This window comes from Plectrocnemia conspersa, unplaced genomic scaffold (assembly GCF_051122295.1).
Source record: "Plectrocnemia conspersa isolate PC_06_02 unplaced genomic scaffold, ASM5112229v1 ptg000012l, whole genome shotgun sequence".
NCBI classification, from domain to species: Eukaryota; Metazoa; Arthropoda; class Insecta; order Trichoptera; family Polycentropodidae; genus Plectrocnemia; species Plectrocnemia conspersa.
In genome coordinates, this window is record NW_028277176.1 from 8,317,192 (window position 1) to 8,340,670 (window position 23,479).

The 23,479-nt window shown below is 29.3% G+C and overlaps 1 protein-coding gene across 2 annotated transcripts in view; it reads right to left on the reverse strand.

Annotated features, from left to right (window-relative positions):
- Nucleotides 1-23,479, reverse strand: part of Oamb (Octopamine receptor in mushroom bodies) — a 190,012-nt gene that overhangs the window by 146,845 nt on the left and 19,688 nt on the right. Inside the window, exon 1 of one of the 2 annotated variants that reach the window (XM_088199108.1) lies at nt 9,717-9,854. The exons of the other annotated variant lie outside the window; for it this stretch is intronic. The gene's annotated coding sequence lies outside the window, so the exon portion shown is untranslated. Of the gene's footprint in view, nt 1-9,716; nt 9,855-23,479 lie in introns of those variants that run through there. 2 annotated transcript variants of the gene reach the window in all.

Here is a 23,479-nt window from a genome sequence, read left to right on the forward strand (position 1 = left end):
TAGATGGGTTCATTCAGCAGATAACAATTTGCGATGTTTTCTACGAAACTGTGGAAGAATGTACAGGTAACTCTGGCTCCGTAGTTTACATAGCGTTATCCTATAAACGGATGCGCGCTTCCCACTCCCCGCGCTATATCTCGAAAACCATTAACCATACGGAGAAATAAATTACAACAAACTTGTAGAAAATTTTATTTTCTATATGTTTTGTTAAACATTTAATGACATGCGACGCAAAAGAGGCGAGATATTTGCAAAAAAACGATTTTTATGACCTATGACCTTTAATATCTTGATTAGCAGACACGATATCTGTTGAGACTTTTCACCATATATTTAGAACGCCAAAACAAAGGTCTGTGCAAAATTTCAGCTTGTTATCTTTCATTCCGAGGTTAAGCCCTTATTTGACTGGACTATGATGTTATCAAGAGTCAATTGCCATAGTGTTATAGTACTATTTTTTTTCAATTCCATATGCAAATTATTCGGCTCATTACGATATAAGTTTTCTGTTATTAATTGGCCAGGTTTAAGAGTTTTATAATGCACAATACCATTGCAATCTCACCACTGTTGAATCAGCTGGTCTAGTTTCTCTTTTTTCCAGCTGATGGATAATCAGGGCCGTTGAAAGCGAACCCGGGCCCTGGGAAAATAGTGATTCTGGGTCCCATTAAATAAAAAACGTTTTATGAATTTTTTCGAATCAATATTATTAAGTATGAGTTAACAAGGACTTTTTGTTATTTTTTTTAAATATTCTCATAGTTTCATTTTTTTCTGGCCAAATTCAAGGGGGTTTAAAATCCACGTGAAGAGTAATAAAATGCAGTGAAAACGTTCGTTTATAGTAAAACTTATTACGACAAAATTACGGCTTACAATAAGTGAGAATCGAATATAGCATAAGTAAATCGAATATTGACCAATAGGAGGGCGAAAAACTCAATTATCTCTCCTTAGAAGTCAAAAATTCACGTCAAAAGCAATAAAATCGTGCCGTCGCCGTCACGATTTTATTGCTTTTAACGTAATTTTTTCACTTCTGAGAAGTGATAATTTTTTTTTGCGCACTCCTTTTAACCAAAATTCGGTTTTAATATACTTTGATCAGCACTCTTATATTAAAACTATGGATCAATATGTGAGATACCATGTCTGTCTGTACTTATTCTTTCGCTCCTGAGTTATGAGTTGGCTTAGTTTGTATTTTGGACTTGCCTAGTAAAAGTTCTAAAACTATAAATATTTTTAAAGCTCTCATTAGGTTAGGTTTGGGTTTGAACAGAAAATGGACAGTTCGCAACTGTCAGATTGAGTATCATAGACATTAAAGAGCCGCATATAATTTCATCAGGTAAAATATATTTTCGCTAGTAGAAATATATATCTACTGATGATGAAAATATAACTTTATACATTGCATGTAAATAAATAATGATTAATATGTACATGTATATATTACTATAAATGAAAAAGTTAAAATCATATAATTTTACTAGCAACTGCCAAATAAATTATATTCTATTTATTTATATGTATTTAAAACTACCGTAATAACAATAAGAGCTACAAATAACTAAACATTGTAAATAAAATCATAACTGATTATTGAAAAAACGCTCTCGTCCTACAATTACAATTTCACATAAAGTAATCCTTAAAGTACCCATTAAATATTTTAATATTCATGCTTCTTATACTTGTATTTTTATTTAGAAATGCTCTCGTTATTTATTTCAGCAGCTTTCGATTTTTTCATTATATATACTACAAGGCCAATAATCGGATTCAATATAAACTTTTTTTATAACAAACATACAAACTACATATTATATTATTCAACAACATACACATTTTTTTTTACTTTATTATTAAAACAATAAATTTATGTAGGTGTTTGAATCTATATGTTGCCAATAATCACACATAAATAGGTAACTAGGTATGTCTAAGTTATCATCCTTACAGATGTATAGTAATTAAAATATTTTAAATATAAATACACTCAAAAATAATTATGGTGAAAGCAATCCGAAGCGAATGGTTCTAGGTGAAATTGAAAAAGGGTACGTTAAACCATTGAAGTGAAAATTTGTTCTGTCGGTGACAGTGTCGTCGCTGCGGATGCGACGCCTGCCATGCTTAAGATGCAATATATCATCACATATGCGCATAAAATTGCAGCTAAACAATTTTCAGGCGCTTCTACAGAAATATATAAGATTTTATATTGAAAATTTTCAATCCACCACAGGAAACAAAGTTAACGGTATAACATAAACGTGTCATATAAAAATTACGTTTCATTTCAATAAATTAGTCACACAAATACTTTCTCTACTTTTTTATTTTAAATTAGCTTATTTAAAAGCTCTTATTAACAAACGTTCGTTAGCATAAAATTGGATTATACACAATGCCGTAACTAGCGTTGCAAACGTGCCCTGTACAAGGGTTTCAGTTTTCAACTCTTTATTTTTCTGTTAAATAAGAAAACAAATGTGATATAACAATAATTGTTCTATTGTATAGACTCGGTAAGTTAAAAATGTATAATTCTTTGCACATATGATTAATAAGAGACTTTAGTATAAAATAAATATGATGATATTATACATGCATTAATTTATATTTGTAAGCTTTTCAAGTATATAAAAATAAACTTCAGTAACTGTTAAATTTAAAATATTCTCTTTTAGTATGTTTAACTTTGTAATTTTGTTATAGCACCCATTTCTGTTGATTGATTTATTAAATCAGTATAGTGACTAAGGCTTTTACTACCCAATAAGATCAAAATGACCTTCAAGCGAATATTTCGCGTATGCATGTGACCTAAAAAACTAGGCCCTTCTAAATTTTGTTTAATTTTATCATGAAAAATTTAATTTGGGACCTATTCAAAATCGCATTTACGAAAACCAGTTTTTAAATTCCAGTATTTTTAATTGCATTTTAATTAGAAAAACTGTGCCCTTCAACTACCTGCAAAGTTGCAAAACGTTCATTTGTTATTTAAACCCAAACTAAACCTAAGCAAATTAAGCAAACCCAACTTGACCTTATGAACGTTCCGAAACGAAATATAGTTTATAAACTGTTAGATTTGGGTTTGACTTAATTTGGTTTTAAAATCAAAGTATTTTGTCGATTTATGAATTATATTTGAAAATTAAAGTAGCATACACCCATACCTTGCTATACGGCCTTTCACTATAACGGCCCTCTTCAATTAAGGCACGTTTTCGATTTACGGCCTAAAATGTTTCGCTATAACGGCAAAAAAATTTTTTTCGATGTCGATTTTAAAAAAAATTTAAAAATAGATTTAATTTGTATAATTTTAAAATGAAAGGTGAAGCAGCTAGCGCCGATGAGGCCGCATCTAAGGAATATCCCAACATTTTAAAGGGAATTATTGAAAGAGGTGGTCATAAACCTGAACAAGTGTTTAACGTAGACGAAACAGGGCTTTATTGGAAGCGAATGCCTGATTGCACGTACATTTCAAAAACCGAAAAATCTGCGCCTGGTAATAAGGTGTCTAAAGAACGATTAACTTTGCTACTTGGTGCAAATGCCGCGGGTGATTTTAAGCTAAAACCACTTTTAATATATTTGTCCGAAAATCCAAGGCCTTTTAAAGGACTAAATAAAAATCAATTACCCATCATATGGAGATCCAACAAGAAAGCTTGGATGACTAAAGCTACTTTAGAGGATTGGTTCAAAAATCTCTTTTGCACAGAAGTGAAAAAATATTTGCGATACAATAACTTAAGCAACAAGGCTTTGCTAATTTTGGATAATGCACCAGGGCATCCTACTAATTTATCCGAACTTTCTGAAGATGTCATGATTGAGTACCTTCCGAAAAATACAACAGCTTTGATCCAACCAATGGATTAGGGTGCAATAGCCACTTTTAAGGCATATTACCTACGCCGAACTTTCCGACAACTTATAAGGGAAACCGATGGTAAATCTTCAATTAAAACATTTTGGAAAAACTATAACATCAAGGATGCTGTTGACAGCATCAGTGAATCATGGAAGGAATTAAAATTAACAACAATAAACCATGTTTGGAAAAAAAAATGGCCAGAATGTGTAAAAAGTACTGATGCAGAAGTTAATTGCCTTTTTGAAATTAGGCAAAACATTTTGGATCTAGCACATGATCTCGGCTTTGAAGGTTTGAACGAACGTGATGTGCTTGATCTACTTGAAGCTGATAGGGAACCCCTTTCATATAAGGAACTCATTCAGTTGCAAGCAGAACCGGCATTTGATGAAGAGACAGAGCCTGTTGTATTCAAACAGCTAACATCGAAAAAATTGTCAAAAGCTTTTTCCTATTTCGAACAAGGAATAAACATCTTCCTTGAAAATTATCCTGACGTCGAACGTAGCGCTAAAGTTTCTCGAGGAATTAACTCAGCCATTAGCTGTTATTAAACACTGAAGAACGAAAGAGACAAAAAGGTAAGACAAACAACGTTGAACAATTTTTTTAAGCCAGGCCCATCCTTACCAGCGAAAAATGAGAACGACACTGATCTGCAGGTTACCATTTCTTCATCGTCTTCAGATTAAAGCCATTTAAAAAAAAATTATGTATGTATTCATACACATATTTTATGTAACATGAAGTTGTTTCATTTTTGTTTATGGATTATTGTTGGTTTTTGGAGTCTGTTATTATTTTATGTACAAATGTATGTACTTGTTATGTATGTATTTTTGATTTAAATGAAATAAAAAGATAAAATGGATTTTAAATGATAAACCATGTTACATATTTAACAAATTTGGAACCGATCCCATTGAATTTGTATGAATTTGTATTAGAATAATTGATTCGTTATACGGCTTTTCGCTTTGCGGCCAAGTTTCGTGGAACGTATCTAGGCCGTTAAGCGAGGTATGGGCGTATTATCAAAATTTATGCTTCCGGTTTTAGTCATTTCGAAAAAAATCACATAAAAATGTCACCGACCTAATTGCCACACAATTAACCAAACACATTAACACAGACACAGATGACTCATCCAGTGCAAATGGACAATTAATTAATATAATTAACAATGCCCCACCGAAACGAGTATATATGACAAGATCTAGGACCAGAGCGGCAGTTATTATAATACTATTAGGGTATAGAGTTTGAAATTTTAAAATTTATACCACTTAAATGTCTATTAATAATATGCTTTTTTTCCATTACGTATCACGAAAATTTACTTTGGCACATAAACGATTAAGTCACAACAAACACGTTATGCTAAGGATTTTTTTTGGCATTGCCTAATTTATATCTTTACAGCTAAATATATCCTTAAACACTAATATGGACCAGATTTTGTTGCTACAAATCCGTGAAAAAGTTTTTGTTTATTTTTATATATAACATTGCATCACTTTTGTTAATAGAATTTAATATAGATTATAAAAAAATATGTTTGTTATAACATGAGCCTTTAAAGGGTTAAGAAATCCGGAAAAATCAGTGATGATTTACACATACATAAATATGACAAATGCTACCTAAATGTAGGGCGTTGATTGAAGGGGAGTTGGTATGGCAAATTCTTCTCTGTTCCTTTTGATAGAATATCCTCATTGTTGGCTAAATTGGGGGTGCCTAATAGCTGAATGCCCAGGGCGCCAAAAAACCTCTATATAATATTTTATATACAGATAAAAAATAGCTTTACATCAACAACCGCACACTTGCGATAGCGCGGACATATTATGGATTACGTACATAATGGTTTCATTTTTGGCCGTTTCTGTGGATAATCTAGTAAACGTGGCCACAGTTGATATCAGACGAGTGTGTCAAAGGATCGCTCCACTTTGAGTATGATTTATAGACGGACCGCTGTCAGGATAATATACCAGAGGGTAGCTCTGGTGGGATGATGGTGATTGTGGAGGTAATGGCGCGGAAATAACCTGAAAATATCACCAAGGTTATATTCATATTTCCTATATTGTAACAACTCTTTACAATGGTTATTGAGATATTGCTTCTTGGCAATAGATTTGCAAATTAGCTGATTGATTATTCTATAATTGACTAGTTTTTGTAAAAACTTATCACTTTAAAGTTTCAAAAGATACTGAAAAGCTTTACATATAACATGTAAAGCTTTACAAATGCATGGTCCTACAAGATACAAAAATGAAAAATGCACTTAAGATATCAAATTTTTATTGGACCTAGGATTGATATGTGACGCTCTCCAATAATAAAAATTTAGTTTGGACCTATAGAACGGAAACTTGGACTTGTATAAGGCAAATGAGAGAATAAAATTACTAGCACTAGTTTTTGAAGAAAGATAATATAATTCTGCGCCTTATTATAAATGCACTGTTCTTGCTTTACATGATATTCGCTTTTATGATCAAGTAAAAATCTACAATATAAGATTTAAGAAAGGATCATATTATTGACTTAAGTACATTTTATACAAAATTGATATAGTCAATCGAAATAGGATTGCTTGATAGCAATGACGATGCTTGGTAACAAAGAGTAAGCTTCCAAATGTCAGTTAAATAAAACAGAAAACTATAAAAAAAACATGATTCCGTGAATATATTCTCGAAAAGCCATATTCAGAAAAACTGTTACATAAAAATATTGATACGGACACTTTGATGAAATTAACATTGATTACCATAAAATAAATCAAAATCATTCTAATCCATTAATTAAAAAAACTTTATACAATCTATAAATAAATAAACATTAAATAGCATTTTTATTTATAAACTTGTCAACCCACCTCTAAATTTTTCGATCCTTCTAAATAAGTTAATCTGTCACTACTGAAACGATGATATTTGGCCATAGATGAAAAGATACAAGAAGATTTTTAAGACAAAAATTGGGAAAAACTTTGATTAGAACTTAGTATATTTTTTTAATAAAATATTAAAAATATGCGAGTTCTGTTACCTTTTTCCGTATAAAAAATCACTGGCTATTGTTTAAAAACCTATGATTCAGTAGTAGTTAAAAAATCGTACTAGGGAATAAAAATTATATTTCTTTAGTTTATAAAAGCATCGCCAATCACAACGATGCATACAGTTTACATTAAATAAAAGCATCAGTGAATCAATGGTTTTAGATCACAAAAAAATCAGTTACATAGTTTCTTTTGTACTTTTTTATGCAACCATAAAAATCCAAGTCTCGGCCATTTTTAACGTCGACAGTCAAAATATGTATGCATAAAGTTTAAACAAAAATAAAGCTTTAAAGCATTTTTCTCAATAAAAAAACACTGGTTTAGGCTCGAATATACTATATTATCATACATAATATTTCATCAAATCCTAGCAAAATCATTGTCGAAAATTTCACAAAATTTAACTAAAAAGGTTCAATTCTCTTACACGACAGCGCACGACTTCACAACACATGAATTCGAATAAAATGGGCTATTAAATATTTCCATTTTTAAAAGTCTCACAAGACATATTATCAAGTAATTGACAGATGAGGAACATGTGTTTAAATTTTTCTATATGTTTTCAGTATATGTTTTTTACAAAATAAAAGGTATTGAATTTTTCTACACTCTATTTATTTCAAGAGTTAGTATATAATAACAAATACATGCTAAATATTAGTGATTGCTGAGAAAAGTGGGATAAATATGATCAAATAAAAAAAATAGTATCAATTTAAAAAATAAATATAATTTAAAGAAAGGATTAAAATTAAAAAACATAAATAGTAAGTAGGGGCGATAAAATAATAATTCTTAAAACCGTATCTCGAAAACAACAGACCGCCCTGTGAATTACTCATACGGGTACATCCCTCAGAGTCACCGACCGACCACAGAGCAGAAACTTGAACGCATATTATTACTACGCGTTAAACAACGTTTTTATTTACTGACTTGATAATCCACGTTATAACAATCTTGGACTTTATCGGTAAAATACTGAAGATAAATGAGTGTACCATTGAGTATGTAAGTGCCCCTTTATTATTAAATTAAATATTTATCATTTCATAGGAATTTCTTTAAATAATTTTACATAATCTACAATATATAAGGTACAACCTAATTTTGAACAAAAAGTCACTAATTTATAGGCTTTATATTTAAAAAAACCTCTAGTTGTCTATTCGATATTACTAAGCAGATGTAACTGCTGCATCCTTTATGCAGTGGCAAAACTAAGTCAGATTTATGTATATATGTAGTACGTGTATATAAACTATCAAATTATATTATCTACTTAATCATCCGATCTGCATTTATTTAATATATTCGTTTGAAAGAGGAAACTGGATTAAAATATATATTTAAATGTGAATATGTATATATAGATGTAATTAATATAATAAAATTAAATGGTTAAGACATCATATATATATATATATATATATATATATATATATATATATATATATATATATATATATATATATATATATATATATATATATATATATATATATATATATATATATATATATATATATATATATATATATATATATATATGTATATAGTGTATTGTTAAGCATTTATCAATTTTCTATTGGTAATCTATTAAGTGCGTTTTCAGAATCATGTCACAAATGATTATGTTTGTCAGTTGAAATAGTAAATTTAATTTTCAAAACAAGGAATCAATATGACTCAAATATTACTGGTAAGCAAAAATAAATTTAATAATATTATATAAAAAAATCTTTACAGTAAAAGTTAACGATAAAGCTTTCAAATAATACGCAAATGCTATGAGATATCTTATTAAAAAAATTCATATTACAGTAGCTCTAAAAAAATATGTTAATTTAAATGATTTTTTTAAATGATCTTACGATAAAATGTAAACGCGTAATAAAAAAATAAAAGCAATTGTGTATACAATTTATTAATTTAGTTAAAAAATATATTTTCAGTAAAAAATACAATATGCGCATTATTCAATTTAGTCTGAGAGTTAAATAAAAGCGTCGTATGGAAATAGAATTGCATTTTAACCGAAAAAAAGTACTTAATCTAAGCTCTTTTTAAAAGCATTTTAATTTTATTCCAGTACCCTTTTTATACCGGATTTTGACTTAAATCCTTTAAAAGTTTTATGTAAATTGAATTACAATATATCCCATCATTAAATAATTAAATTAAAAACAATTTTAGGCATTATATTAAGAGCTTTCTTCACTTCACGACTTTTTTTTATTTTTTTAAGCAGATAAGAATTTCAAAGCCCTAATTTACTACACATAAGAATTTTATTTTAATTGCATATAAATTTAAATAAATATATTACGACGAAATCTAATTATATTTATTTATTAGCCATTGCATCGTGCGCAATTTAGTTATATAATATATATAATAATATTGTTATTTTATCATAATAAATAACTATTATAATATATTATAAATTTAACTAAATAAAAATAATAATGTATACCAATACTTATGAAAAAACATAGGAATTTAAGTAGAGGTTTCGATGAAAGCTCTCTACGTATGCGACGAAAATTTGGCCAAAAGCCAAAGACCAAAAATTTAAATGGAACATTATTAAAAACCATAATTTTTATAATCACCATTACTACCTTTATTGCTATTGAATTATATGTATTTAAAGGTCAGTATATATTTTTTTTAAATTATAAATAAAACCAATATTAATATAAGTAATTATCTTACCTTAATATTTAAATATAACCACAGTATATATTAGAAAACAACACATTCACATTTATAGTTATTTTAACAATTACTTTTACTTATAAATTATTATAATACATAATAATAAAACATTATAAACGTCATGCACAAGTTTATATTATTTAAAGTATTACTCGTAGTATTTCATTCACATAAGTCAACATTTGATTTGATTAAGTAGCATATGTTTTTCGCGCGATTTTCCGTACGAAAACGCGCTAAGTTCGACATGCGAACCGGCGAAAGCTCGATTTGTTACTGAATGCAACGGAAAAGCTTAAGTATTGTAACGAGGTTATACGGCGGCCAATCTGTGAAGCGAAAGCTCTGCGCATGCGCCGTGGAAAAGCGAAAAATATGTTTACTCTCAATGACTATGTCGTTTATATCTTTACTTGCTGAAAAGTAAATAATACATTTTGAAATAAAATCAAAACACATTTTTGTCACAAAGATAAGATTCACGTATACATTACAAGCTTATTTTGAAAGTATCAGTATTTTTTTCATACAACATATACTTAAAATCAAGAATAGAATAAAGTAATATGATACATTATTTAATAAAGAAAAAAAAAAGTTTTTTAATAGATACTATCATTATTATTTAGACATATTACTGACACAAGTAAGACCGTAGCATGATATTAAAATTGGCTCCAACTACTACTCAATAAGCTAGAAAAATAATTAAATGAGCCAAGAAATTGTATGCTCCAACTACTACTCATCTGAATAAACACTTATCATCTTAGTACTTATGTATATTTCTAACAGAAAAGCTCATAATGTATAATATATCATATATGCTGTTCTAGTTCAAGATATTATTAAACAAAATAAAGATACAACACACGAAACAGTGTGAATCTAAATTAGAAAACCAAATATAAATTTTCAATACCTATGTTTTTTTAAGCTCTTGTAAGAAAAATTATAGCTGGTAGAGATTAAAATGTTAAACACAAATATAATTATTTGATGCTGGTAAAAACATGTGTGAAATGAGATTAAAAGGCGAGTACATATAGTAGAATCCAAACGGCACTAAAATATGGAAGATCTAATCGATTTTTGCATTGTCAAATATGTATGATTTAATTATACATATTGAGGATTAAGTCTAGAAATTAAATTAAAACAAATTATTGACAGAATGCTGCTTGTAGTGTAAATGTCACTAAAAATAAAATTAAACTATTACTTCAAATATAAATCAAACAGAGACAGAACAAATCAAGAAGAGCTTTATGCAAGCCATCAAAACAACACCTTTCAACTACTTTTAAAACAGATAGCTGGTGAATAAATAATTCCAATAAATAACGGACTTACATGTGTTACATAAAAACATGTAAAACAAAATCTGAATAAATACAATATCAGTGCAATAAAAGCAACTGTAAAAATAATCTAGTTTGTAGCATTCTTGAATCTTGCTTAATTATCTGTAGTGCTAGTAAAGCTAAGTACTTTTTGTTGTGAAAAAGGATTCAGAGGAAATTCACATAGCTCCTTTTTGATAAGCGTCGGGGTACAAATATTTGTATTCTCAAAGAAGTTGCTTAAACGTGGTTTCAACAGTTCGTTGCTGCTCAATGATTTCCAGCACTGCTCCACAAGTTTTTCTCACTAACTGCATACTAAAGGGACACCATAATTAAAACACAGTTTATTAATTGGAGATATGTAATAATTAGATATGTAATACGTAATTTGATGTAAGACTACATCAAACATTATACTGGGATTGCATGCCACGCAAAGAGTGATTTAGGAAACTCTTAAGGACCACGTTTTTTCTGACAACGCCATTTTCTTAACATTTTTTTCAGAATTTTGTAATAGCTACAAAAAAATAATATAATTAAAGGAACAGTAATAGAATAATTATATATTTATCGAAAAAAAACAAAGTTTTTAATTTTGCTTCTAATCATTAGATTGGTCAAGCGATCTTATATATAATATGTCGGGACCTTCCATGGGCGTTGCGTTGCAATTAATTGTGCAAGACTTATTAAAAGGATCATAAAAACTAATGAACCTAATTTAAAAATAAATAAGGCGATCCTATGCATTTAACGTAGGACAATAGAACACTAGATCTGCATTTCCTTAATAAATTAAATAAATGCTTAAATGCCATATATTGTGTCAACCCAAGTAACAAAAAAATGTACAATCTCCAAGGCAACCGTTATATGAAAGTCCGGATAAGCGTACCCCAAAATACCGTATCCGAGCGAGCAGGCATAAATTCTACTGTTGCCGAACAATCAAATGGTAGTCTTATTATAAAAATATTTTTAGTAGATAAAAACAAAGCTTCCAATTTCTGCCTAAATTATCGCGGGATCGCGGAAAAGTAGGGATGTTAGACTTCTTTCGTTTCTATTATATTAGCCGTAACGCTAAAAAGATCATTAAATTTCGACCTTCACATCAAAGTTCCATAAGAACTTTCGTTCGGAACTTCAATATGGACTTATTATATAATATATTAGAATAATTGAAAGCTTACGTTAAGCTCAGCTAATTTTTAATCGACACAGGTGACAACTAAGAAGTCCAGAGAAGCAGCTGCTTGTACTTTATTTTATTTGTATCTTGAAAGAGTTGAACTCGATTCAGTTTGAGACAACTTGAAGGCTGTTATGATAACGAGAAAATTTTTGTTGTCACTTAAAATTTATTCATAAAACTAAAGGGTATGTTTAGTATATGTTTGGGTATATATTACGAGAAAATTTTATGTAAATTGCTTTATACAACCCATCGAGAAAATATGTGAAATCATAGTGATCAGATTTAAAATAAATAATCTAATATTTATATACCTAAACTGTTTATTTAATGCGAAATTATACATAAAATAATGTCTACTTTGACTTTAATTTGTTTAATTAATAAAGTTATGATTTATAAATTAAGCTATTCAATTGAATATTTACAGAAAGACTTTTCCTGAATTTAATACTTCAGAAATATATTTTTAGATTCATTCTTATTTATATAACACAAAATCTAATATTGTCGCTTACCCTGTATCTGGAGGTTTAATTATCTTTTTTCATGAGCTTTCCTTTTACCTTTCGCTTGACATGTTACGCACAGTACGCGTAAACAAAATTTAAATATCGCTCGAGGCAAAAAAAGTAATAATGGCATTACACCTATGCATAGTCTCGTAACGTGAAAGAGTTGAATACGTGAAAAGCGACGTGACTTACAAGAGACCCGCAATATCTTTATGAATATAAAATGGCAACACTTATTCAAATTTTACGTGAAATATTGCAACGGCGCAGAAAACGCGCCACTTTCTCTAATGCCTTTGCAAAATCATATTTTTTCTCACACAGGAAAAATTATATGTATGCATTAAAATGTAATCCTGATAATATAATATATATGTATATATTATATTATAATATATGTATGATATATACATATGTATGCATAAGCATGCTTGAGAAGAAAGGTATCACAAGTATATCCTTTTGAATTTAATCCAAGTGAATATGTGAAACCTAAGAGCCCTCGACTTAAGAATCTTAACCCTGTATGAATGATCGATATTCTTGATACGTCTCAGAAAAATATATTTCACATTATGTGAGTTTAATTTCCAGGCCTAACGTCATATGTTACAAATTTCGGATAAGCAAAATGGCGTTCCAATGAAGGAGGGTGATTTATGTATGCGATGTAGAACACTTGCGTGGTTAATACATTGTTTTATCCTGGGATATAAAAAAGGTTTTCCGTTAAATATAAAATATGGTAGATGGTAACTTAAGACAAATTTATAGACTAGAAAAAATATAGTATTATTAAATACTATATTATCTCTTATTATAAGATTTCATATTTACGATTATCTATATTATATCGTCTATAGAGCGTATTCTTTAATAAAAATATCTATGAACATATTTTTGCTACCTGAATCTTGTTTATGTATTTTAAAACATTTTTATGATTATATATTACACGAAAACATCATATCAGATAATGATGTATAATTGACTAATTACGCGCCTAGCACATACAGAGTTAACTCTTTATGTGCTAGGTGCGTATAAATCCGAATCACCGTGTATGGCTCATCCCATGCTTGATAAAAAATAATAGATTTTTGAGTGCTAAATTAATTTTTATAAAAAGTCACGTAATTAGTCAATTAAAAAAAAAGTAAAAAAATAAAATTAAAGTTTATTATTAAAATTAAAGAAACATAAAAAATCATCAATAAATCTTTATATTTATTTTTTACTGTATAATTGACTCATTGCGTGACTTTTTATAAAAATAAATTCAGCACTTATAGTGTTAACCAAATCTTTGGATTTTAAGAATAATTTTAAAAAAGTGGTAAAAACCTAGTGAATATAATAAGTGACACAGTAAGTTTATTGTAAGAAATCAAAATAATTAAAAAGTATACTGCAATGATTTTTAATTAGGACTAATATTGCCTTAAATTTATATAAACAACGTCAAGAAAAGTAGATGCATTTGAAGGTTAAAAATACTTTAAATTAAATTATCAGTGTAATGTAAATATACAAGTAATATATTGCCTTGATTTAATTAGTGTGCAAAATATTACACTTTTTTTATTAAATCAGATCAGATAAAAAATCGATGATTGTATGTGAAATGTTTTTTAAAACTATAATTAAAATAATTGCTTAGTTATTTGTGACTTGCAGAACAAGCGTTTTTCATGACATCACAATACAGGCGCACGTGCCGATCGCCTATTTAGGCATATTAGGACCATATACACCTAAAAATAAAAATGCAATGCCAATGACAATATAAACTGTGGAAGTTTCAACCACATGCACAATTTTCTATAATTTAAAAATATTTTTTACAAACTTTTCGAAAAACGAAAAACACAGTATTTTCCATAACAATGAAAAAAGGTATCATAAATAAAAAAATGCGCAAATAATTAGAAATATTGCAGAGATAACCTAACACATCTATTTGAAGACCGAAAGTGCTATTCTTTTTTATTTGCGCATAATACTATTGTTCTTCAAAATTGGTTACCAATCGCTGAGAAGCGATTCAATTGGCTTGAAATCATTTCAGCTGTTTCAAACCAGGATTATAAAATATGTGACAGACGAGGAGTATTGCCACGGAGTCACAACAGCAGAGAAGAGCCTGGGGATCGTATCAATACAATATACATTAGCAGATCGTCCGGAGAGCATCTCGTTAGCACATTACAATAATCCCAGCCGCTGTACTGAAATCACAGCCGATAATAATACAACTCGACACACCATCAAAAACTCTGACTTTCAAAATCTAGATTTTTTATGGCATTTTATTTTTCTAAATATTAGTCGTAATTTATATATGTTCATAAAATAAACTGTTACTAGCTTGTAGGAGTCACACTCCTTTGCCCACAAAACATGCAAAACTTATAAATTGTCCATACAAGTGTGGTCAAAGTCGATGTGAATAGCAATATGCCAAATCTCTATCTGATTAAATAATTATTGTTACGTGAAAGAGAAGTAACAGACAACAACATAGTTTGTTTCCACCCCGAATCATTCCATTGGCTATTTGATCCAAAGTAAAAAAAAAAAAAATACTTCCTATAAATCCACAAGAGTATATAAGCGCAAGTAAAGCGATATTAAGACGATACATTCACCGGGAACTTTTACTTCAGAATATTTTTTACTACTTTAAACACACGAGAGTTTAGCTGAACTACACCGAGTACTAATCAAAAATACCTTACGAAGACCAAGAAGTGGCCGTTTTTCAATTCACAAACTTAGTCTAGTCGAGTCCGAAATTCAAAAGTTCAACCCGACCTTTCAATACGACTTGGAGATTACGCGGCGCAGATAAGACTACCAAGAAATAAAAACAACATGCTTACTGATATCACAACTGGCATATAGAAAATACATAATAATTTTGTATTCTTTAAAAACTAAAATGCGCCCTTATTTTCGTGCAACTGTTAAACTAAACTGTTATATACTAAATAGAAAATAACAATGCTTTGTATTTTTATTTGTATTTATCATTTAAAAATATAAAAATATAAATAAAGATACTTCAAAAATAGATGTATATAAGGAAATAATTTGGACTTAAGGAATAATATACGAAGGTGTGGGTTTATATATTTCTACATAATTAGAATTACGCAGAAATAAATATTTAGTGGGTTTTATGAAGAGAATAAAGAAACACCTACGCTCAAAAGACACAGATTTTAATTAAATATTTTTTTGTATTACACTTTATATGTATCATAAACATGTATAATAAAATACATAGAAACCCCTAATTTACTGCGAATTGTTTTTCAATAATAACAATCTTTATGTAATGCATATTCTATTTAAGTGTTTAAGCTGATTATAATTGCAATAATTCAGAATATACTAATTTATATAAAATCAAAACCTAAATGAACATGTTCTCAACATAAATTATTACATTATATATTCATCAAGGCAATATCCTGTAATCAACAACACACGAAGATTTTCATAATGATATTACAATTAAAATATAATAAATATAAAAGACATGCGATATAAATAATAGTGCATTTCATTTGACTATGGTAATCAAATATATAATACATATTAAGTGATATATAATTATGTTAAACAAGTTTGAAAAAGTTTATGATAATATGGTGTTACGTAACAACAATTAATGCCATTTTTGTAACAACAATTAATTTGCACAATCATATAAAAGTTGCTAAAGATCATTCTCACAAATATGACTCGCTTGTCTTATTACTCTTTAATCTGAAAGCTGGGTGTCATTATTCACAGAAATGAATTGTCAAATAATGTATCTGAAAAAATATAAAACGAAAGCCTAATAAGCTATTGTTTGACTAAAAACATGCTAGTAATTATGAGACGAGACAAATTTACGATGAAGCATTAAAATGTCAGTATTTATTCACAAATTTATTGTAGAAGAAGAAAATAATGTATAAAAGTTATAAATGATAATAAACAAACCGATATTTTCTGAATGTCTCTTTTCACTTAAGCTTTTTCTTAAATTAGAATTAATCAATCACACTATTTTTAAGCCTAGTCTCACATAAACGAAGTGTGACTTTGTACAATCAAAGTTTCAATACAATACAAATCACATGAAAAGCGAGAAATAATTATAACGTAACGGATAGCAAATTTTATAACACTGTACAAAATAAACAAAGCCAGATTGATAAATTCCAATTAAATATATGGACAAGTACTTGGCGGAAAATGTTTCTACTGAATTATAATAACTATAATCTTTATCAATTACACCACTCTTTTATTCAACCATAAAAGGTCAGTACTTGTGATAAATGGTTTAAGAAAAAATGGAACAACGTGAGAGACAATAAAAAGGCACGATTATATACGCACTAAAAATCAGAAATGATTAACTTATCTACTGTCTTGAGAAGAGATAACTCGTGCATTCGAGTTCATCCTAAAAGCGATCGTTTCTCACCAGTCTTAGCAGCATGAAAAATTGTATTAAAAAACTACTATTCTTTTGTAATTGGTTGTTTCACCGAAAAGGGGCGGATAACCATATCTAGCATAGAAGGGGCCATTATTATAAATACTATATCTGAGATTTACTCTGATACTACTGGCATCCACTCTTGAGCATCTACATCAGAGTTCAAGGCATCACATCATCAAAAGCCCTCCAACTTGGACTACGACTATAAAGAGTCATACTCAACTTCAGACACCACCGTTTCTCTTATCGCATTCACTGGTCCAGCTCGACCAAATCTACCTTGCAGACTACGGATGCACCCACGGACAATACATCTCAACTTGCACAAAAAGATAAATAAAAACTATTTTCGTAGTAAGGAAATAAGTAATAAAAAACATTAGAAACTAAGACCCTTTCATTTTATAAACTATTTTTTTACTATAAATCAGTATGTGTAACTTTGAAATGTGACCTCCATAAAAAGTCGACCATTAATAGCAAAAAACGCTCTAAAAATTAGCTCACTAATGAATAAAATTAAACTCCAAGATTTTAAAACCGAATTTTAACTCTTTAATTGCCGAAATCCAATATTGATTTTTAAATATTTTATTTAAGAAAAAAATCATTTACATTTTTATTATGCTATATTTAAAATAACATTTTTGCAATATATGTTTTTTATTATGATTAACAATATTTAAATATTTATTCCAAAATGCTCAGCAAACAAAGGGTTAAAACACAGTTACTAATTGTATAATAATACACGGTTTTATAACGATCCACCGGCAAAACAATTAACGTAATCATTAAATGTATTATAACCTTGCTAGCAGAGCAATAGGATGCATTAAGTAACGGGACTGAAATATTATAGCAAATTCCTGAAAAAAATCAACAAGTTTTAAAACATTAATTTGTCAGATATAAATTCTGAACTCTTGTAAATATTAGTAGAAAATAATATGCTACATATAAAAATGGTTTTTTAGTAATTAAAAAAATTGTAGTGACATTTAATTGCCTTCTTAGACGATGGAACGAAATGGTATATGGGATTTTGTTTTTCTTTCATCAACAAAACAGTATAAAATACAGGACTTTGCGACAGAACGTCAGTCCACAGCAATAATTTACTTGACTTAGACATTGACTGCTTGATTTATTATAGTAAAAATTTGACATAGCCACTTCTAGGACTTTGACATTCGATCGCGACTGGCATACCCAGAAAATCCTTGCCATAGACCAGTCAACAGATCAGAGGCTTTACCTCTTCAAATAAGACTTCCTTAACAAACGGTTCGAAAAATTGTAATCAATAATTATTATTTGTTTTATTTGCTTCTAATTAAAACTTAGCAGTCAGTAATAGAACCATCAGTTAAATTAAATAGTAACACATTGATCTAAAAAAATAAAATTTTAGAGCTAGTCGTTTTCCAATACAACAGTATATTATGTTTTTAATTTAAAAAAAAATTTTAGCTACTACAATTTGCTTAAAAAACAATACTTGCAGAAAACTATAATAAAAAATAAATGTAATGAACTATATAACTCATAAATACGCCCTAAATAAACATTACTTTATCTGTAAAATAATGACGAAGAGTCTAGTGAGATTGCAGATTCGCATAAATAATATTTACCTAGTTTCAAAGCATGAAGTAGCAAATTTTCCTTACAGTAAACTAACGAATCTGCTCCTATTACCTGTAATAAATGCTTATTACATGAGGACTAATGGCATTTCGAACATATTCAAAACATAATTTATTCGTAATGGGTCCATCAAAAATAAGTAAAAATATGCTTTTGACGCCTTTACTAGTAATATCAAATTGAAGTATTAAGGTATTATTTAAAAACAAATTTGAGATACATCATACATTCTATAATATATACATAATTGCAAATCTGTCACTTGATAACTGATTAAGATATACTGTAAACAGTTTTTTTATGGAGTATAGTTTGTTATTTAAACAAAATTATTTCATAATTCTATATTTTATACATACATATAGTTTTTTTAAGGATAAAAATCAAATTCATATATTTTTATTGGACACTCAGTATGTAATTATTATTTTTTATCAATCCATTTCAAACAATCCATCCGGCAAGCGGTTAATTAAAGCGTTTCAGTTAATTATACTTCAATGCATAGTAATGATCCGGAATAATCAATTCCTATCCTCACAAGGGTGTCCGTTTGTCAAAGGTTTTACCCTGGTGATATTTTACGTTTATTTGATTTCACGCCCTAAATGCGTTTATGGCTGCGGTCACGGGGATTCGCCCAATCCACGGATTTATCACCATTCGTGATGCATAATATAATAAGCCGAGTGTTCGTGATATGAATTTCGAGATGTTTTGTGTGGGTGTTCGTAAAAGTACAAAGGACATCCATCGTAGGGGCCGGAGGGACAGACGTGTACAAACAAAGCCACACACTCGCATGATTGATTTCCACGAGAGAGATTTTCACACCATCATTGGCTTCTGTCGATAGGTTCATTTTATTGACTCCCTTAGATCTTTTTATACAGTCACTCGGATAATAATACGCAGTAATGTCTATATAAACACAAATCTATACAGGTTAGCTATAAATAATACTGAATAATCAGCATTGGTTATACAACCCTAAATATCATTCAGATAGAAACTATTTTTATAATTATTTAGGTTATCTATATTTATCATCCAACCATTGATCTTACCATTTAGACAACAACAAATAATAATTAATAATAATATATTACTACAATAGGGTGACAAAAAACATACAGCAATGCCATAAAATATAGTGCATAATTTTTATCTATTTGCAAAAATCTAGTGTTTTAATAGAGTCACCAGGAAGATACGCTTAAGAATCATAAGATAATATACAAATGAAATTAATGTTTGCCCAGGCGCTGTATGCAATGATCCAAATAACGTAGAAATATGTGAGAAAAAATGACTTCTAACAAAGCCATCCGACGCAAGACCGGTTTTCGAAAGCCAATTAAGAAAAACTTTGATTATTTGTCAATAAAGAACTAGGTCCTTACATTTCCACTTGATTTCATAACTATAGTTGTTCTTCAGTTACTACAGACTAATAGTCTGGCACCCAGAGAGGAAAAGAAGCTCCCCCAGAAACTACAGCCCAGATACTACTATATGAATAATTAGTCACGAATGAAGAAGCTACAAGAAATACACCCATACCTCGCTATACGGCCGCTCTTTATACGGCTTTTCGCTAAAACGGCCCTCTGCAATTAAGGCAAGTTTTCAATTTACGGCCTAAAATGTTTCGCTATAACGGCAACAAAAAATTTTTTTCGATGTCGATTTTAAAAAAAAATTAAAAATAGATTTAATTTGCATAATTTTAAAATGAAAGGTGAAGCAGCTAGCGCCGATGAGGCCGCATCTAAGGAATATCCCAACATTTTAAAGGGAATTATTGAAAGAGGTGGTCATAAACCTGAACAAGTGTTTAACGTAGACGAAACAGGGCTTTATTGGAAGCGAATGCCTGATTGCACGTACATTTCAAAAGCCGAAAAATCTGCGCCTGGTTATAAGGTGTCTAAAGAACGATTAACTTTGGTACTTGTTGCAAATGCCGCGGGTGATTTTAAGCTAAAACCACTTTTAATATATTAGTCCGAAAATCCAAGGCCTCTTAAAGGACTAAATAAAAATAAATTACCCGTCATATGGAGATCCAACAAGAAAGCTTGGATGACTAAAGCTACTTTAGAGGATTGGTTCAAAAATCATTTTTGCACAGAAGTGAAAAAATATTTGCGAGACAATAACTTGAGCAATAAGGTTTTGCTAATTTTGGATAATGCACCAGGGCATCCTACTAATTTAGCCGAGCTATTTGAAGATGTCATGATTGAGTACCTTCCGAAAAATACAACAGCTCTGATCCAACCAATGGATCAGGGTGCAATAGCCACTTTTAAGGCATATTACCTACGCCGAACTTTCCGACAACTTATAAGGGAAACCGATGGTAAATCTTCAATTAAAACATTTTGGAAAAACTATAACATCAAGGATGCTGTTGACAGCATCAGTGAATCATGGAAGGAATTAAAATTAACAACAATGAACCATGTTTGGAAAAAAATATGGCCAGAATGTGTAAAAAGTACTGATGCAGAAGTTAATTGCCTTCCTGAAATTAGGCAAAATATTTTGGATCTAGCACATGATCTCGGCTTTGAAGGTTTGAACGAACGTGATGTGCTTGATCAACTTGAAGCTGATAGGTAACCCCTATCATATAAGGAACTCATTCAGTTGCAAGCAGAACCGGCATTTGATGAAGAGACAGAGCCTGTTGTATTCAAACAGCTAACATCAAAAAAATTGTCAAAAGCTTTTTCCTATTTCGAACAAAGAATAAACATCTTCCTTGAAAACGATCCTGACGTCGAACGTAGTGCTAAACCTTCTCGAGAATTAACTCAGCCATTAGCTGTTATTAATCACTGAAGAACGAAAGAGACAAAAAGGCAAGACAAACAACGTTGAACAATTTTTTTAAGCCAGGCCCATCCTTACCAGCAAAAAATGAGAACGACAGTGATCTGCAGGTTACCATTTCTTCATCGTCTTCAGATTAAAGCCATTTAAAAAAAATATGTATGTATTCATACACATATTTTATGTAACATGAAGTTGTTTCATTTTTGTTTATGGATTATTGTTGGTTTTTGGAGTCTGTTATTATTTTATGTACAAATGTATGTACTTGTTATGTATGTATTTTTGATTTAAATGAAATAAAAAGATAAAATGCATTTTAAATGATAAACCATGTTACATATTTAACATATTTGGAACCGATCCCATTGAATTTGTATGAATTTGTATTAGAATAATTGATTCGATATACGGCTTTTTGTTTTGCGGCCAAGTTTCGTTGAACGTATCTAGGCCGTAAAGTGAGGTATGGGTGTACTGAGTATTTTTTTTAAATATTTGAATAATATGTATTTATTGTAAAAAAAACTTTTTCAGATTGGTCTGTCTTTTTTATGTTTACGTAACTAGCTTTATTTTTCTGAATAAAATTTAGGCTTCTGCATTTTTTCACAGCGCCAAACATGCGCTACTGAATTTTTTTCTATAATCGCAGCTTTAAAATAAGAATTTTGCTTGGCTACGTTTACGAAAACATTTCTGAAAATTTTGCATAGGAATATTGTTCATTTCAATCACGTTCCAGATGCTTTGTGAAAGACGCAGCCTTGGGGATATGTATGGTACGTGATGGTGTGAAACAGCGTATTTTCTTCGTAGGAATCTATATACCTGTATCCTCTAGGATACAACGCCCAATTGGCCCCGACAATTTTTCATCCTTCGTGTTGAAAACGAGGAGCTCGTGGTATGACTTAACTATAGTTATACCCAAGCGAGTGGTTTTGAAATGCGATACTAGAGTGCATCGCGTGATTTATATTGAAAGATATTATACAATTTATCATCAGGAGTGGCGATTAAGATATTGTCTTGCGTCTAATAAAGCTGGTCATGGTTCAGAATAAAACACAAAAATATAATATAATCTCGGACATGATAACTAAAGTTTCTATAATATATATATATATAATATTTATTATTTTATCCTATTTGAATACTTAATAGTAAACTTAATAAAAATATATATAAATGGTTATAAAGATTAAAAGATATATGTATCAAACTTATATTTTATTTTATTTATTCTTAATGTATAAAAGACTATTTTAGTTGCTAATAATGAGGACTTAAGCTTTAGCAATGTATTATGCAGCTTTACAGTATTAAATTTGACATAGATTTATAAATTTAAAATAATTGTACATCTTCCGTATTAAAGTTTTCGCTTATGAATAAAGGGTTTCTCAAAAATTAATAATATAATATCATAATAAACAGACACTGGTTCATAATTTATATTATAAACCAGATTCTATTTATAAATGTCTCTCTTGTACGTCTAAATTCTGGGAACAATTTTAATTTATAATTTAAGAACATACATAAATATGTTTTACTGTTTTTTTTTTATTAAATTTAGTCCTAAAAATATAGCTATGTTTTTGTGGAATATTTCAAATAAGATACAGGAAAATTCTGAGTTTATAAGTACATAGGCTGATTAAAATATAATATTTTTGCATTTGGCTATCCTGTTTTTTAGT